Source organism: Linepithema humile, unplaced genomic scaffold (assembly GCF_040581485.1).
Source record: "Linepithema humile isolate Giens D197 unplaced genomic scaffold, Lhum_UNIL_v1.0 unplaced_5, whole genome shotgun sequence".
NCBI lineage: Eukaryota > Metazoa > Arthropoda > Insecta > Hymenoptera > Formicidae > Linepithema > Linepithema humile.
In genome coordinates, this window is record NW_027124989.1 from 1 (window position 1) to 18,729 (window position 18,729).

Here is an 18,729-nt window from a genome sequence, read left to right on the forward strand (position 1 = left end):
AAACGAGCAACAAATTCAATTTCTTATATATTTCGATAGTACAGAGTCTGTAAATTAATTTGGTACCAATCACATACGAAAAACAAATTATTTCAATTAATTATAACGTTTTAATCCGCGCCGTATCAATCGGCGACGACAAAGTGTCGCTTCGCGATACTTTAAGACGAGCAACAAATTTAGTTTCTTATTTTTTTGCATAGTATGTTGTTCATAAATTAATTTGAGACCAGAAACATACGAAGAACAAATTATTTCAACTAATTATAACGTTTTTAATTCGCGCCGTATCAATCCGCGACGACAGTGTCGCTTCTCGATACTTTAAAACGAGCAACAAATTCATTTTCCTATATATTTCGATAGTACAGAGTCTGTAAATTAATTTGGTACCAAAAACATACGAGCAACAAATTATTTCAACTAATTATAACGTTTTTAATCCGCGCCGTATCAATCCGCGACGACAGTGTCGCTTCTCGATACTTTTAAACGAACAACAAATTCATTTTCTTATATATTTCGATAGTGCAGAGTCTGTAAATTAATTTGGTACCAAAAACATACGAGCAACAAATTATTTCAACTAATTATAACGTTTTTAATCCGCGCCGTATCAATCGGCGACGACAGTGTCGCTTCTCGATACTTTAAAACGAGCAACAAATTCAATTTCTTATATATTTCGATAGTACAGAGTCTGTAAATTAATTTGGTATTAAGCACATACGAACAACAAATTATATCAATTAATTATAACGTTTTAATCCGCGCCGTATCAATCGGCGACGACAAAGTGTCGCTTCGCGATATTTTAAGACGAGCAACAAATTCAATTTTTTATATATTTCGATAGTACAGAGCCTGTAAATTAATTTGGTACCAAAAACATACAAGCAACAAATTTTTTTAATTAATTATAACGTTTTTAATTCGCGCAATATCAATCCGCGACGACAGTGTCGCTTCTCGATACTTTAAAACGAGCAACAAATTCAATTTCTTATATTTTTCGATAGTACAGAGTCTGTAAATTAATTTGGTACCAAGCACATACGAACAACAAATTATATCAATTAATTATAACGTTTTAATCCGCGCCGTATCAATCGGCGACGACAAAGTGTCGCTTCGCGATACTTTAAGACGAGCAAGAAATTCAGTTTCTTATTTTTTTGAATAGTATATTGTTCATAAATTAATTTGAGACCAGAAACATACGAAGAACAAATTATTTCAACTAATTATAACGTTTTTAATCCGCGCCGTATCAATCCGCGACGACAGTGTCGCTTTTCGATACTTTAAAACGAGCAACAAATTCATTTTTCTATATATTTCGATAGTACAGAGTCTGTAAATTAATTTGGTACCAAAAACATACGAGCAACAAATTATTTCAACTAATTATAACGTTTTTAATTCGCGCCGTATCAATCCGCGACGAAAGTGTCGCTTCTCGATACTTTAAAACGAGCAACAAATTCAATTTCTTATATATTTCGATAGTTCAGAGTCTGTAAATTAATTTGGTACCAATCACATACGAAAAACAAATTATTTCAATTAATTATAACGTTTTAATCCGCGCCGTATCAATCTGCTACGACAAAATGTCGCTTCTCGATACTTTAAGACGAGCAAGAAATTCAGTTTCTTATTTTCTTGAATAGTATATTGTTCATAAATTAATTTGAGATCAAAAACATACGAAGAACAAATTATTTCAACTAATTATAACGTTTTTATTCCGCGCCGTATCAATCCGCGACGACAGTGTCGCTTCTCGATACTTTAAAACGAGCAACAAATTCATTTTCCTATATATTTCGATAGTACAGAGTCTGTAAATTAATTTGGTACCAAAAACATACGAGCAACAAACTATTTCAACTAATTATAACGTTTTTAATCCGCGCCATATCAATCCGCGACGACAGTGTCGCTTCTCGATACTTTAAAACGAGCAACAAATTCAATTTCTTATATATTTCGATAGTACAGAGTCTGTAAATTAATTTGGTACCAATCACATACGAAAAACAAATTATTTCAATTAATTATAACGTTTTAATCCGCGCCGTATCAATCGGCGACGACAAAGTGTCGCTTCGCGATACTTTAAGACGAGCAACAAATTTAGTTTCTTATTTTTTTGCATAGTATGTTGTTCATAAATTAATTTGAGACCAGAAACATACGAAGAACAAATTATTTCAACTAAATATAACGTTTTTAATCCGCGCCGTATCAATCCGCGACGACAGTGTCGCTTCTCGATACTTTAAAACGAGCAACAAATTCATTTTCCTATATATTTCGATAGTACAGAGTCTGTAAATTAATTTGGTACCAAAAACATACGAGCAACAAATTATTTCAACTAATTATAACGTTTTTAATCCGCGCCGTATCAATCCGCGACGACAGTGTCGCTTCTCGATACTTTAAAACGAGCAACAAATTCAATTTCTTATATATTTCGATAGTACAGAGTCTGTAAATTAATTTGGTACCAATCACATACGAAAAACAAATTATTTCAATTAATTATAACGTTTTAATCCGCGCCGTATCAATCTGCTACGACAAAATGTCGCTTCTCGATACTTTAAGACGAGCAAGAAATTCAGTTTCTTATTTTCTTGAATAGTATATTGTAAATAAATTAATTTGAGATCAAAAACATACGAAGAACAAATTATTTCAACTAATTATAACGTTTTTATTCCGCGCCGTATCAATCCGCGACGACAGTGTCGCTTCTCGATACTTTAAAACGAGCAACAAATTCATTTTCCTATATATTTCGATAGTACAGAGTCTGTAAATTAATTTGGTACCAAAAACATACGAGCAACAAACTATTTCAACTAATTATAACGTTTTTAATCCGCGCCATATCAATCCGCGACGACAGTGTCGCTTCTCGATACTTTAAAACGAGCAACAAATTCAATTTCTTATATATTTCGATAGTACAGAGTCTGTAAATTAATTTGGTACCAATCACATACGAAAAACAAATTATTTCAATTAATTATAACGTTTTAATCCGCGCCGTATCAATCGGCGACGACAAAGTGTCGCTTCGCGATACTTTAAGACGAGCAACAAATTTAGTTTCTTATTTTTTTGCATAGTATGTTGTTCATAAATTAATTTGAGACCAGAAACATACGAAAAACAAATTATTTCAACTAAATATAACGTTTTTAATCCGCGCCGTATCAATCCGCGACGACAGTGTCGCTTCTCGATACTTTAAAACGAGCAACAAATTCATTTTCCTATATATTTCGATAGTACAGAATCTGTAAATTAATTTGGTACCAAAAACATACGAGCAACAAATTATTTCAACTAATTATAACGTTTTTAATCCGCGCCGTATCAATCCGCGACGACAGTGTCGCTTCTCGATACTTTAAAACGAGCAACAAATTCAATTTCTTATATATTTCGATAGTACAGAGTCTGTAAATTAATTTGGTACCAATCACATACGAAAAACAAATTATTTCAATTAATTATAACGTTTTAATCCGCGCCGTATCAATCGGCGACGACAAAGTGTCGCTTCGCGATACTTTAAGACGAGCAACAAATTTAGTTTCTTATTTTTTTGCATAGTATGTTGTTCATAAATTAATTTGAGACCAGAAACATACGAAGAACAAATTATTTCAACTAATTATAACGTTTTTAATCCGCGCCGTATCAATCCGCGACGACAGTGTCGCTTCTCGATACTTTAAAACGAGCAACAAATTTAATTTTTTATATATTTCGATAGTACAGAGCCTGTAAATTAATTTGGTACCAAGCACATACGAACAACAAATTATATCAATTAATTATAACGTTTTAATCCGCGCCGTATCAATCCGCGACGACAGTGTCGCTTCTCGATACTTTAATACGAGCAACAAATTTAATTTCTTATATATTTCGATAGTACAGAGCCTGTAAATTAATTTGGTACCAAGCACATACAAACAACAAATTATTTCAATTAATTATAACGTTTTAATCCGCGCCGTATCAATCGGCGACGACAAAGTGTCGCTTCGCGATACTTTAAAACGAGCAACAAATTCAATTTTTTATATATTTCGATAGTACAGAGCCTGTAAATTAATTTGGTACCAAAAACATACAAGCAACAAATTTTTTAAATTAATTATAACGTTTTTAATTCGCGCAATATCAATCCGCGACGACAGTGTCGCTTCTCGATACTTTAAAACGAGCAACAAATTCAATTTCTTATATTTTTCGATAGTACAGAGTCTGTAAATTAATTTGGTACCAAGCACATACGAACAACAAATTATTTCAATTAATTATAACGTTTTAATCCGCGACGTATCAATCGGCGACGACAAAGTGTCGCTTCGCGATACTTTAAGACGAGCAAGAAATTTAGTTTCTTATTTTTTTGAATAGTATATTGTTCATAAATTAATTTGAGACCAATAACATACAAAGAACAAATTATTTCAACTAATTATAACGTTTTTAATCCGCGCCGTATCAATCCGCGACTACAGTGTCGCTTCTCGATACTTTAAAACGAGCAACAAATTCATTTTCCTATATATTTCGATAGTACAGAGTCTGTAAATTAATTTGGTACCAAAACATACGAGCAACAAATTATTTCAACTAATTATAACGTTTTTAATTCGCGCCGTATCAATCCGCGACGACAGTGTCGCTTCTCGATACTTTAAAACGAGCAACAAATTCAATTTCTTATATATTTCGATAGTACAGAGCCTGTAAATTAATTTGGTACCAAAAACATACAAGCAACAAATTTTTTTAACTAATTATAACGTTTTTAATTCGCGCCATATCAATCCGCGACGACAGTGTCGCTTCTCGATACTTTAAAACGAGCAACAAATTCAATTTTTTATATATTTCGATAATACAGAGCCTGTAAATTAATTTGGTACCAAAAACATACAAGCAACAAATTTTTTTAACTAATTATAACGTTTTTAATTCGCGCCATATCAATCCGCGACGACAGTGTCGCTTCTCGATACTTTAAAACGAGCAACAAATTCAATTTCTTATATATTTCGATAGTACAGAGTCTGTAAATTAATTTGGTACCAATCACATACGAAAAACAAATTATTTCAATTAATTATAACGTCTTAATCCGCGCCGTATCAATTCGCTACGACTAAGTGTCGCTTCTCGATACTTTAAGACGAGCAAGAAATTCAGTTTCTTATTTTTTTGAATAGTATATTGTTCATAAATTAATTTGAGACCAGAAACATACGAAGAACAAATTATTTCAACTAATTATAACGTTTTCAATCCGCGCCGTATCAATCCGCGACGACAGTGCCGCTTCTCGATACTTTAAAACGAGCAACAAATTCATTTTCCTATATATTTCGATAGTACAGAGTCTGTAAATTAACTTAGTACCAAAAACATACGAGCAACAAATTATTTCAACTAATTATAACGTTTTTAATCCGCGCCGTATCAATCCGCGACGACAGTGTCGCTTCTCGATACTTTAAAACGAGCAACAAATTCAATTTCTTATATATTTCGATAGTACAGAGTCTGTAAATTAATTTGGTACCAATCACATACGAAAAACAAATTATTTCAATTAATTATAACGTTTTAATTTGCGCCGTAGCAATCCGCTACGACAAAGTGTCGCTTCTCGATACTTTAAGACAAGCAAGAAATTCAGTTTCTTATTTTTTTGAATAGTATATTGTTCATAAATTAATTTGAGATCAGAAACATACGAAGAACAAATTATTTCAAATAATTATAACGTTTTTAATCCGCGCCGTATCAATCCGCGACGACATTGTCGCTTCTCGATACTTTAAAACGAGCAACAAATTCATTTTCCTATATATTTCGATAGTGCAGAGTCTGTAAATTAATTTGGTACCAAAAACATACGAGCAACAAATTATTTCAACTAATTATAAAGTTTTTAATCCGCGCCGTATCAATCCGCGACGACAGTGTCGCTTCTCGATACTTTAAAACGAGCAACAAATTCAATTTTTTATATATTTCGATAGTACAGAGCCTGTTAATTAATTTGGTACCAAGCACATACGAACAACAAATTATATCAATTAATTATAACGTTTTAATCCGCGCCGTATCAATCCGCGACGACAGTGTCGCTTCTCGATACTTTAATACGAGCAACAAATTTAATTTCTTATATATTTCGATAGTACAGAGCCTGTAAATTAATTTGGTACCAAGCACATACAAACAACAAATTATTTCAATTAATTATAACGTTTTAATCCGCGCCGTATCAATCGGCGACGACAAAGTGTCGCTTCGCGATACTTTAAGACGAGCAACAAATTTAGTTTCTTATTTTTTTGCATAGTATGTTGTTCATAAATTAATTTGAGACCAGAAACATACGAAAAACAAATTATTTCAACTAAATATAACGTTTTTAATCCGCGCCGTATCAATCCGCGACGACAGTGTCGCTTCTCGATACTTTAAAACGAGCAACAAATTCATTTTCCTATATATTTCGATAGTACAGAATCTGTAAATTAATTTGGTACCAAAAACATACGAGCAACAAATTATTTCAACTAATTATAACGTTTTTAATCCGCGCCGTATCAATCCGCGACGACAGTGTCGCTTCTCGATACTTTAAAACGAGCAACAAATTCAATTTCTTATATATTTCGATAGTACAGAGTCTGTAAATTAATTTGGTACCAATCACATACGAAAAACAAATTATTTCAATTAATTATAACGTTTTAATCCGCGCCGTATCAATCGGCGACGACAAAGTGTCGCTTCGCGATACTTTAAGACGAGCAACAAATTTAGTTTCTTATTTTTTTGCATAGTATGTTGTTCATAAATTAATTTGAGACCAGAAACATACGAAGAACAAATTATTTCAACTAATTATAACATTTTTAATCCGCGCCGTATCAATCCGCGACGACAGTGTCGCTTCTCGATACTTTAAAACGAGCAACAAATTTAATTTTTTATATATTTCGATAGTACAGAGCCTGTAAATTAATTTGGTACCAAGCACATACGAACAACAAATTATATCAATTAATTATAACGTTTTAATCCGCGCCGTATCAATCCGCGACGACAGTGTCGCTTCTCGATACTTTAATACGAGCAACAAATTTAATTTCTTATATATTTCGATAGTACAGAGCCTGTAAATTAATTTGGTACCAAGCACATACAAACAACAAATTATTTCAATTAATTATAACGTTTTAATCCGCGCCGTATCAATCGGCGACGACAAAGTGTCGCTTCGCGATACTTTAAAACGAGCAACAAATTCAATTTTTTATATATTTCGATAGTACAGAGCCTGTAAATTAATTTGGTACCAAAAACATACAAGCAACAAATTTTTTAAATTAATTATAACGTTTTTAATTCGCGCAATATCAATCCGCGACGACAGTGTCGCTTCTCGATACTTTAAAACGAGCAACAAATTCAATTTCTTATATTTTTCGATAGTACAGAGTCTGTAAATTAATTTGGTACCAAGCACATACGAACAACAAATTATTTCAATTAATTATAACGTTTTAATCCGCGACGTATCAATCGGCGACGACAAAGTGTCGCTTCGCGATACTTTAAGACGAGCAAGAAATTTAGTTTCTTATTTTTTTGAATAGTATATTGTTCATAAATTAATTTGAGACCAATAACATACAAAGAACAAATTATTTCAACTAATTATAACGTTTTTAATCCGCGCCGTATCAATCCGCGACTACAGTGTCGCTTCTCGATACTTTAAAACGAGCAACAAATTCATTTTCCTATATATTTCGATAGTACAGAGTCTGTAAATTAATTTGGTACCAAAACATACGAGCAACAAATTATTTCAACTAATTATAACGTTTTTAATTCGCGCCGTATCAATCCGCGACGACAGTGTCGCTTCTCGATACTTTAAAACGAGCAACAAATTCAATTTCTTATATATTTCGATAGTACAGAGCCTGTAAATTAATTTGGTACCAAAAACATACAAGCAACAAATTTTTTTAACTAATTATAACGTTTTTAATTCGCGCCATATCAATCCGCGACGACAGTGTCGCTTCTCGATACTTTAAAACGAGCAACAAATTCAATTTTTTATATATTTCGATAATACAGAGCCTGTAAATTAATTTGGTACCAAAAACATACAAGCAACAAATTTTTTTAACTAATTATAACGTTTTTAATTCGCGCCATATCAATCCGCGACGACAGTGTCGCTTCTCGATACTTTAAAACGAGCAACAAATTCAATTTCTTATATATTTCGATAGTACAGAGTCTGTAAATTAATTTGGTACCAATCACATACGAAAAACAAATTATTTCAATTAATTATAACGTCTTAATCCGCGCCGTATCAATTCGCTACGACTAAGTGTCGCTTCTCGATACTTTAAGACGAGCAAGAAATTCAGTTTCTTATTTTTTTGAATAGTATATTGTTCATAAATTAATTTGAGACCAGAAACATACGAAGAACAAATTATTTCAACTAATTATAACGTTTTCAATCCGCGCCGTATCAATCCGCGACGACAGTGCCGCTTCTCGATACTTTAAAACGAGCAACAAATTCATTTTCCTATATATTTCGATAGTACAGAGTCTGTAAATTAACTTAGTACCAAAAACATACGAGCAACAAATTATTTCAACTAATTATAACGTTTTTAATCCGCGCCGTATCAATCCGCGACGACAGTGTCGCTTCTCGATACTTTAAAACGAGCAACAAATTCAATTTCTTATATATTTCGATAGTACAGAGTCTGTAAATTAATTTGGTACCAATCACATACGAAAAACAAATTATTTCAATTAATTATAACGTTTTAATTTGCGCCGTAGCAATCCGCTACGACAAAGTGTCGCTTCTCGATACTTTAAGACAAGCAAAAAATTCAGTTTCTTATTTTTTTGAATAGTATATTGTTCATAAATTAATTTGAGATCAGAAACATACGAAGAACAAATTATTTCAAATAATTATAACGTTTTTAATCCGCGCCGTATCAATCCGCGACGACATTGTCGCTTCTCGATACTTTAAAACGAGCAACAAATTCATTTTCCTATATATTTCGATAGTGCAGAGTCTGTAAATTAATTTGGTACCAAAAACATACGAGCAACAAATTATTTCAACTAATTATAAAGTTTTTAATCCGCGCCGTATCAATCCGCGACGACAGTGTCGCTTCTCGATACTTTAAAACGAGCAACAAATTCAATTTTTTATATATTTCGATAGTACAGAGCCTGTTAATTAATTTGGTACCAAGCACATACGAACAACAAATTATATCAATTAATTATAACGTTTTAATCCGCGCCGTATCAATCCGCGACGACAGTGTCGCTTCTCGATACTTTAATACGAGCAACAAATTTAATTTCTTATATATTTCGATAGTACAGAGCCTGTAAATTAATTTGGTACCAAGCACATACAAACAACAAATTATTTCAATTAATTATAACGTTTTAATCCGCGCCGTATCAATCGGCGACGACAAAGTGTCGCTTCGCGATACTTTAAAACGAGCAACAAATTCAATTTTTTATATATTTCGATAGTACAGAGCCTGTAAATTAATTTGGTACCAAAAACATACAAGCAACAAATTTTTTAAATTAATTATAACGTTTTTAATTCGCGCAATATCAATCCGCGACGACAGTGTCGCTTCTCGATACTTTAAAACGAGCAACAAATTCAATTTCTTATATTTTTCGATAGTACAGAGTCTGTAAATTAATTTGGTACCAAGCACATACGAACAACAAATTATATCAATTAATTATAACGTTTTAATCCGCGCCGTATCAATCGGCGACGACAAAGTGTCGCTTCGCGATACTTTAAGACGAGCAACAAATTCAGTTTCTTATTTTTTTGCATAGTATGTTGTTCATAAATTAATTTGAGACCAGAAACATTCAAAGAACAAATTATTTCAACTAATTATAACGTTTTTAATCCGCGCCGTATCAATCCGCGACGACAGTGTCGCTTCTCGATACTTTAAAACGAGCAACAAATTCAATTTCTTATATATTTCGATAGTACAAAGTCTGTAAATTAATTTGGTACTAAAAACATACAAGCAACAAATTATTTCAACTAATTATAACGTTTTTAATCCGCGCCGTATCAATCCGCGACGACAGTGTCGCTTCTCGATACTTTAAAACGAGCAACAAATTGAGTTTCTTATATATTTCGATAGTACAGAGCCTGTAAATTAATTTGGTACCAAGCACATACGAACAACAAATTATTTCAATTAATTATAACGTTTTAATCCGCGACGTATCAATCGGCGACGACAAAGTGTCGTTTCGCGATACTTTAAGACGAGCAAGAAATTTAGTTTCTTACTTTTTTGAATAGTATATTGTTCATAAATTAATTTGAGACCAATAACATACAAAGAACAAATTATTTCAACTAATTATAACGTTTTTAATCCGCGCCGTATCAATCCGCGACGACAGTGTCGCTTCTCGATACTTTAAAACGAGCAACAAATTCATTTTCCTATATATTTCGATAGTACAGAGTCTGTAAATTAATTTGGTACCAAAACATACGAGCAACAAATTATTTCAACTAATTATAACGTTTTTAATTCGCGCCGTATCAATCCGCGACGACAGTGTCGCTTCTCGATACTTTAAAACGAGCAACAAATTCAATTTCTTATATATTTCGATAGTACAGAGCCTGTAAATTAATTTGGTACCAAAAACATACAAGCAACAAATTTTTTTAACTAATTATAACGTTTTTAATTCGCGCCATATCAATCCGCGACGACAGTGTCGCTTCTCGATACTTTAAAACGAGCAACAAATTCAATTTCTTATATATTTCGATAGTACAGAGTCTGTAAATTAATTTGGTACCAATCACATACGAAAAACAAATTATTTCAATTAATTATAACGTCTTAATCCGCGCCGTATCAATTCGCTACGACTAAGTGTCGCTTCTCGATACTTTAAGACGAGCAAGAAATTCAGTTTCTTATTTTTTTGAATAGTATATTGTTCATAAATTAATTTGAGACCAGAAACATACGAAGAACAAATTATTTCAACTAATTATAACGTTTTCAATCCGCGCCGTATCAATCCGCGACGACAGTGCCGCTTCTCGATACTTTAAAACGAGCAACAAATTCATTTTCCTATATATTTCGATAGTACAGAGTCTGTAAATTAACTTAGTACCAAAAACATACGAGCAACAAATTATTTCAACTAATTATAACGTTTTTAATCCGCGCCGTATCAATCCGCGACGACAGTGTCGCTTCTCGATACTTTAAAACGAGCAACAAATTCAATTTCTTATATATTTCGATAGTACAGAGTCTGTAAATTAATTTGGTACCAATCACATACGAAAAACAAATTATTTCAATTAATTATAACGTTTTAATTTGCGCCGTAGCAATCCGCTACGACAAAGTGTCGCTTCTCGATACTTTAAGACAAGCAAGAAATTCAGTTTCTTATTTTTTTGAATAGTATATTGTTCATAAATTAATTTGAGATCAGAAACATACGAAGAACAAATTATTTCAAATAATTATAACGTTTTTAATCCGCGCCGTATCAATCCGCGACGACATTGTCGCTTCTCGATACTTTAAAACGAGCAACAAATTCATTTTCCTATATATTTCGATAGTGCAGAGTCTGTAAATTAATTTGGTACCAAAAACATACGAGCAACAAATTATTTCAACTAATTATAAAGTTTTTAATCCGCGCCGTATCAATCCGCGACGACAGTGTCGCTTCTCGATACTTTAAAACGAGCAACAAATTCAATTTTTTATATATTTCGATAGTACAGAGCCTGTTAATTAATTTGGTACCAAGCACATACGAACAACAAATTATATCAATTAATTATAACGTTTTAATCCGCGCCGTATCAATCCGCGACGACAGTGTCGCTTCTCGATACTTTAATACGAGCAACAAATTTAATTTCTTATATATTTCGATAGTACAGAGCCTGTAAATTAATTTGGTACCAAGCACATACAAACAACAAATTATTTCAATTAATTATAACGTTTTAATCCGCGCCGTATCAATCGGCGACGACAAAGTGTCGCTTCGCGATACTTTAAGACGAGCAACAAATTTAGTTTCTTATTTTTTTGCATAGTATGTTGTTCATAAATTAATTTGAGACCAGAAACATACGAAAAACAAATTATTTCAACTAAATATAACGTTTTTAATCCGCGCCGTATCAATCCGCGACGACAGTGTCGCTTCTCGATACTTTAAAACGAGCAACAAATTCATTTTCCTATATATTTCGATAGTACAGAATCTGTAAATTAATTTGGTACCAAAAACATACGAGCAACAAATTATTTCAACTAATTATAACGTTTTTAATCCGCGCCGTATCAATCCGCGACGACAGTGTCGCTTCTCGATACTTTAAAACGAGCAACAAATTCAATTTCTTATATATTTCGATAGTACAGAGTCTGTAAATTAATTTGGTACCAATCACATACGAAAAACAAATTATTTCAATTAATTATAACGTTTTAATCCGCGCCGTATCAATCGGCGACGACAAAGTGTCGCTTCGCGATACTTTAAGACGAGCAACAAATTTAGTTTCTTATTTTTTTGCATAGTATGTTGTTCATAAATTAATTTGAGACCAGAAACATACGAAGAACAAATTATTTCAACTAATTATAACGTTTTTAATCCGCGCCGTATCAATCCGCGACGACAGTGTCGCTTCTCGATACTTTAAAACGAGCAACAAATTTAATTTTTTATATATTTCGATAGTACAGAGCCTGTAAATTAATTTGGTACCAAGCACATACGAACAACAAATTATATCAATTAATTATAACGTTTTAATCCGCGCCGTATCAATCCGCGACGACAGTGTCGCTTCTCGATACTTTAATACGAGCAACAAATTTAATTTCTTATATATTTCGATAGTACAGAGCCTGTAAATTAATTTGGTACCAAGCACATACAAACAACAAATTATTTCAATTAATTATAACGTTTTAATCCGCGCCGTATCAATCGGCGACGACAAAGTGTCGCTTCGCGATACTTTAAAACGAGCAACAAATTCAATTTTTTATATATTTCGATAGTACAGAGCCTGTAAATTAATTTGGTACCAAAAACATACAAGCAACAAATTTTTTAAATTAATTATAACGTTTTTAATTCGCGCAATATCAATCCGCGACGACAGTGTCGCTTCTCGATACTTTAAAACGAGCAACAAATTCAATTTCTTATATTTTTCGATAGTACAGAGTCTGTAAATTAATTTGGTACCAAGCACATACGAACAACAAATTATTTCAATTAATTATAACGTTTTAATCCGCGACGTATCAATCGGCGACGACAAAGTGTCGCTTCGCGATACTTTAAGACGAGCAAGAAATTTAGTTTCTTATTTTTTTGAATAGTATATTGTTCATAAATTAATTTGAGACCAATAACATACAAAGAACAAATTATTTCAACTAATTATAACGTTTTTAATCCGCGCCGTATCAATCCGCGACTACAGTGTCGCTTCTCGATACTTTAAAACGAGCAACAAATTCATTTTCCTATATATTTCGATAGTACAGAGTCTGTAAATTAATTTGGTACCAAAACATACGAGCAACAAATTATTTCAACTAATTATAACGTTTTTAATTCGCGCCGTATCAATCCGCGACGACAGTGTCGCTTCTCGATACTTTAAAACGAGCAACAAATTCAATTTCTTATATATTTCGATAGTACAGAGCCTGTAAATTAATTTGGTACCAAAAACATACAAGCAACAAATTTTTTTAACTAATTATAACGTTTTTAATTCGCGCCATATCAATCCGCGACGACAGTGTCGCTTCTCGATACTTTAAAACGAGCAACAAATTCAATTTTTTATATATTTCGATAATACAGAGCCTGTAAATTAATTTGGTACCAAAAACATACAAGCAACAAATTTTTTTAACTAATTATAACGTTTTTAATTCGCGCCATATCAATCCGCGACGACAGTGTCGCTTCTCGATACTTTAAAACGAGCAACAAATTCAATTTCTTATATATTTCGATAGTACAGAGTCTGTAAATTAATTTGGTACCAATCACATACGAAAAACAAATTATTTCAATTAATTATAACGTCTTAATCCGCGCCGTATCAATTCGCTACGACTAAGTGTCGCTTCTCGATACTTTAAGACGAGCAAGAAATTCAGTTTCTTATTTTTTTGAATAGTATATTGTTCATAAATTAATTTGAGACCAGAAACATACGAAGAACAAATTATTTCAACTAATTATAACGTTTTCAATCCGCGCCGTATCAATCCGCGACGACAGTGCCGCTTCTCGATACTTTAAAACGAGCAACAAATTCATTTTCCTATATATTTCGATAGTACAGAGTCTGTAAATTAACTTAGTACCAAAAACATACGAGCAACAAATTATTTCAACTAATTATAACGTTTTTAATCCGCGCCGTATCAATCCGCGACGACAGTGTCGCTTCTCGATACTTTAAAACGAGCAACAAATTCAATTTCTTATATATTTCGATAGTACAGAGTCTGTAAATTAATTTGGTACCAATCACATACGAAAAACAAATTATTTCAATTAATTATAACGTTTTAATTTGCGCCGTAGCAATCCGCTACGACAAAGTGTCGCTTCTCGATACTTTAAGACAAGCAAAAAATTCAGTTTCTTATTTTTTTGAATAGTATATTGTTCATAAATTAATTTGAGATCAGAAACATACGAAGAACAAATTATTTCAAATAATTATAACGTTTTTAATCCGCGCCGTATCAATCCGCGACGACATTGTCGCTTCTCGATACTTTAAAACGAGCAACAAATTCATTTTCCTATATATTTCGATAGTGCAGAGTCTGTAAATTAATTTGGTACCAAAAACATACGAGCAACAAATTATTTCAACTAATTATAAAGTTTTTAATCCGCGCCGTATCAATCCGCGACGACAGTGTCGCTTCTCGATACTTTAAAACGAGCAACAAATTCAATTTTTTATATATTTCGATAGTACAGAGCCTGTTAATTAATTTGGTACCAAGCACATACGAACAACAAATTATATCAATTAATTATAACGTTTTAATCCGCGCCGTATCAATCCGCGACGACAGTGTCGCTTCTCGATACTTTAATACGAGCAACAAATTTAATTTCTTATATATTTCGATAGTACAGAGCCTGTAAATTAATTTGGTACCAAGCACATACAAACAACAAATTATTTCAATTAATTATAACGTTTTAATCCGCGCCGTATCAATCGGCGACGACAAAGTGTCGCTTCGCGATACTTTAAAACGAGCAACAAATTCAATTTTTTATATATTTCGATAGTACAGAGCCTGTAAATTAATTTGGTACCAAAAACATACAAGCAACAAATTTTTTAAATTAATTATAACGTTTTTAATTCGCGCAATATCAATCCGCGACGACAGTGTCGCTTCTCGATACTTTAAAACGAGCAACAAATTCAATTTCTTATATTTTTCGATAGTACAGAGTCTGTAAATTAATTTGGTACCAAGCACATACGAACAACAAATTATATCAATTAATTATAACGTTTTAATCCGCGCCGTATCAATCGGCGACGACAAAGTGTCGCTTCGCGATACTTTAAGACGAGCAACAAATTCAGTTTCTTATTTTTTTGCATAGTATGTTGTTCATAAATTAATTTGAGACCAGAAACATTCAAAGAACAAATTATTTCAACTAATTATAACGTTTTTAATCCGCGCCGTATCAATCCGCGACGACAGTGTCGCTTCTCGATACTTTAAAACGAGCAACAAATTCAATTTCTTATATATTTCGATAGTACAAAGTCTGTAAATTAATTTGGTACTAAAAACATACAAGCAACAAATTATTTCAACTAATTATAACGTTTTTAATCCGCGCCGTATCAATCCGCGACGACAGTGTCGCTTCTCGATACTTTAAAACGAGCAACAAATTGAGTTTCTTATATATTTCGATAGTACAGAGCCTGTAAATTAATTTGGTACCAAGCACATACGAACAACAAATTATTTCAATTAATTATAACGTTTTAATCCGCGACGTATCAATCGGCGACGACAAAGTGTCGTTTCGCGATACTTTAAGACGAGCAAGAAATTTAGTTTCTTACTTTTTTGAATAGTATATTGTTCATAAATTAATTTGAGACCAATAACATACAAAGAACAAATTATTTCAACTAATTATAACGTTTTTAATCCGCGCCGTATCAATCCGCGACGACAGTGTCGCTTCTCGATACTTTAAAACGAGCAACAAATTCATTTTCCTATATATTTCGATAGTACAGAGTCTGTAAATTAATTTGGTACCAAAACATACGAGCAACAAATTATTTCAACTAATTATAACGTTTTTAATTCGCGCCGTATCAATCCGCGACGACAGTGTCGCTTCTCGATACTTTAAAACGAGCAACAAATTCAATTTCTTATATATTTCGATAGTACAGAGCCTGTAAATTAATTTGGTACCAAAAACATACAAGCAACAAATTTTTTTAACTAATTATAACGTTTTTAATTCGCGCCATATCAATCCGCGACGACAGTGTCGCTTCTCGATACTTTAAAACGAGCAACAAATTCAATTTCTTATATATTTCGATAGTACAGAGTCTGTAAATTAATTTGGTACCAATCACATACGAAAAACAAATTATTTCAATTAATTATAACGTTTTAATCCGCGCCGTATCAATCCGCTACGACAAAGTGTCGCTTCTCGATACTTTAAGACGAGCAAGAAATTCAGTTTCTTATTTTTTTGAATAGTATATTGTTCATAAATTAATTTGAGACCAGAAACATACGAAGAACAAATTATTTCAAATAATTATAACGTTTTTAATCCGCGCCGTATCAATCCGCGACGACATTGTCGCTTCTCGATACTTTAAAACGAGCAACAAATTCATTTTCCTATATATTTCGATAGTGCAGAGTCTGTAAATTAATTTGGTACCAAAAACATACGAGCAACAAATTATTTCAACTAATTATAAAGTTTTTAATCCGCGCCGTATCAATCCGCGACGACAGTGTCGCTTCTCGATACTTTAAAACGAGCAACAAATTCAATTTCTTATATATTTCGATAGTACAGAGCCTGTAAATTAATTTGGTACCAAGCACATACGAACAACAAATTATATCAATTAATTATAACGTTTTAATCCGCGCCGTATCAATCCGCGACGACAGTGTCGCTTCTCGATACTTTAAAACGAGATATAAATTTAATTTCTTATATATTTCGATAGTACAGAGCCTGTAAATTAATTTGGTACCAAGCACATACAAACAACAAATTATTTCAATTAATTATAACGTTTTAATCCGCGCCGTATCAATCGGCGACGACAAAGTGTCGCTTCGCGATACTTTAAAACGAGCAACAAATTCAATTTTTTATATATTTCGATAGTACAGAGCCTGTAAATTAATTTGGTACCAAAAACATACAAGCAACAAATTTTTTTAATTAATTATAACGTTTTTAATTTGCGCAATATCAATCCGCGACGACAGTGTCGCTTCTCGATACTTTAAAACGAGCAACAAATTCAATTTCTTATATTTTTCGATAGTACAGAGTCTGTAAATTAATTTGGTACCAAGCACATACGAACAACAAATTATATCAATTAATTATAACGTTTTAATCCGCGCCGTATCAATCGGCGACGACAAAGTGTCGCTTCGCGATACTTTAAGACGAGCAACAAATTCAGTTTCTTATTTTTTTGCATAGTATGTTGTTCATAAATTAATTTGAGACCAGAAACATTCAAAGAACAAATTATTTCAACTAATTATAACGTTTTTAATCCGCGCCGTATCAATCCGCGACGACAGTGTCGCTTCTCGATACTTTAAAACAAGCAACAAATTCAATTTCTTATATATTTCGATAGTACAAAGTCTGTAAATTAATTTGGTACCAAAAACATACAAGCAACAAATTATTTCAACTAATTATAACGTTTTTAATCCGCGCCGTATCAATCCGCGACGACAGTGTCGCTTCTCGATACTTTAAAACGAGCAACAAATTTAATTTCTTATATATTTCGATAGTACAGAGTCTGTAAATTAATTTGGTACCAATCACATACGAAAAACAAATTATTTCAATTAATTATAACGTTTTAATTTGCGCCGTAGCAATCCGCTACGACAAAGTGTCGCTTCTCGATACTTTAAGACGAGCAAGAAATTCAGTTTCTTATTTTTTTGAATAGTATATTGTTCATAAATTTATTTGAGATCAGAAACATACGAAGAACAAATTATTTCAAATAATTATAACGTTTTTAATCCGCGCCGTATCAATCCGCGACGACATTGTCGCTTCTCGATACTTTAAAACGAGCAACAAATTCATTTTCCTATATATTTCGATAGTGCAGAGTCTGTAAATTAATTTGGTACCAAAAACATACGAGCAACAAATTATTTCAACTAATTATAAAGTTTTTTATCCGCGCCG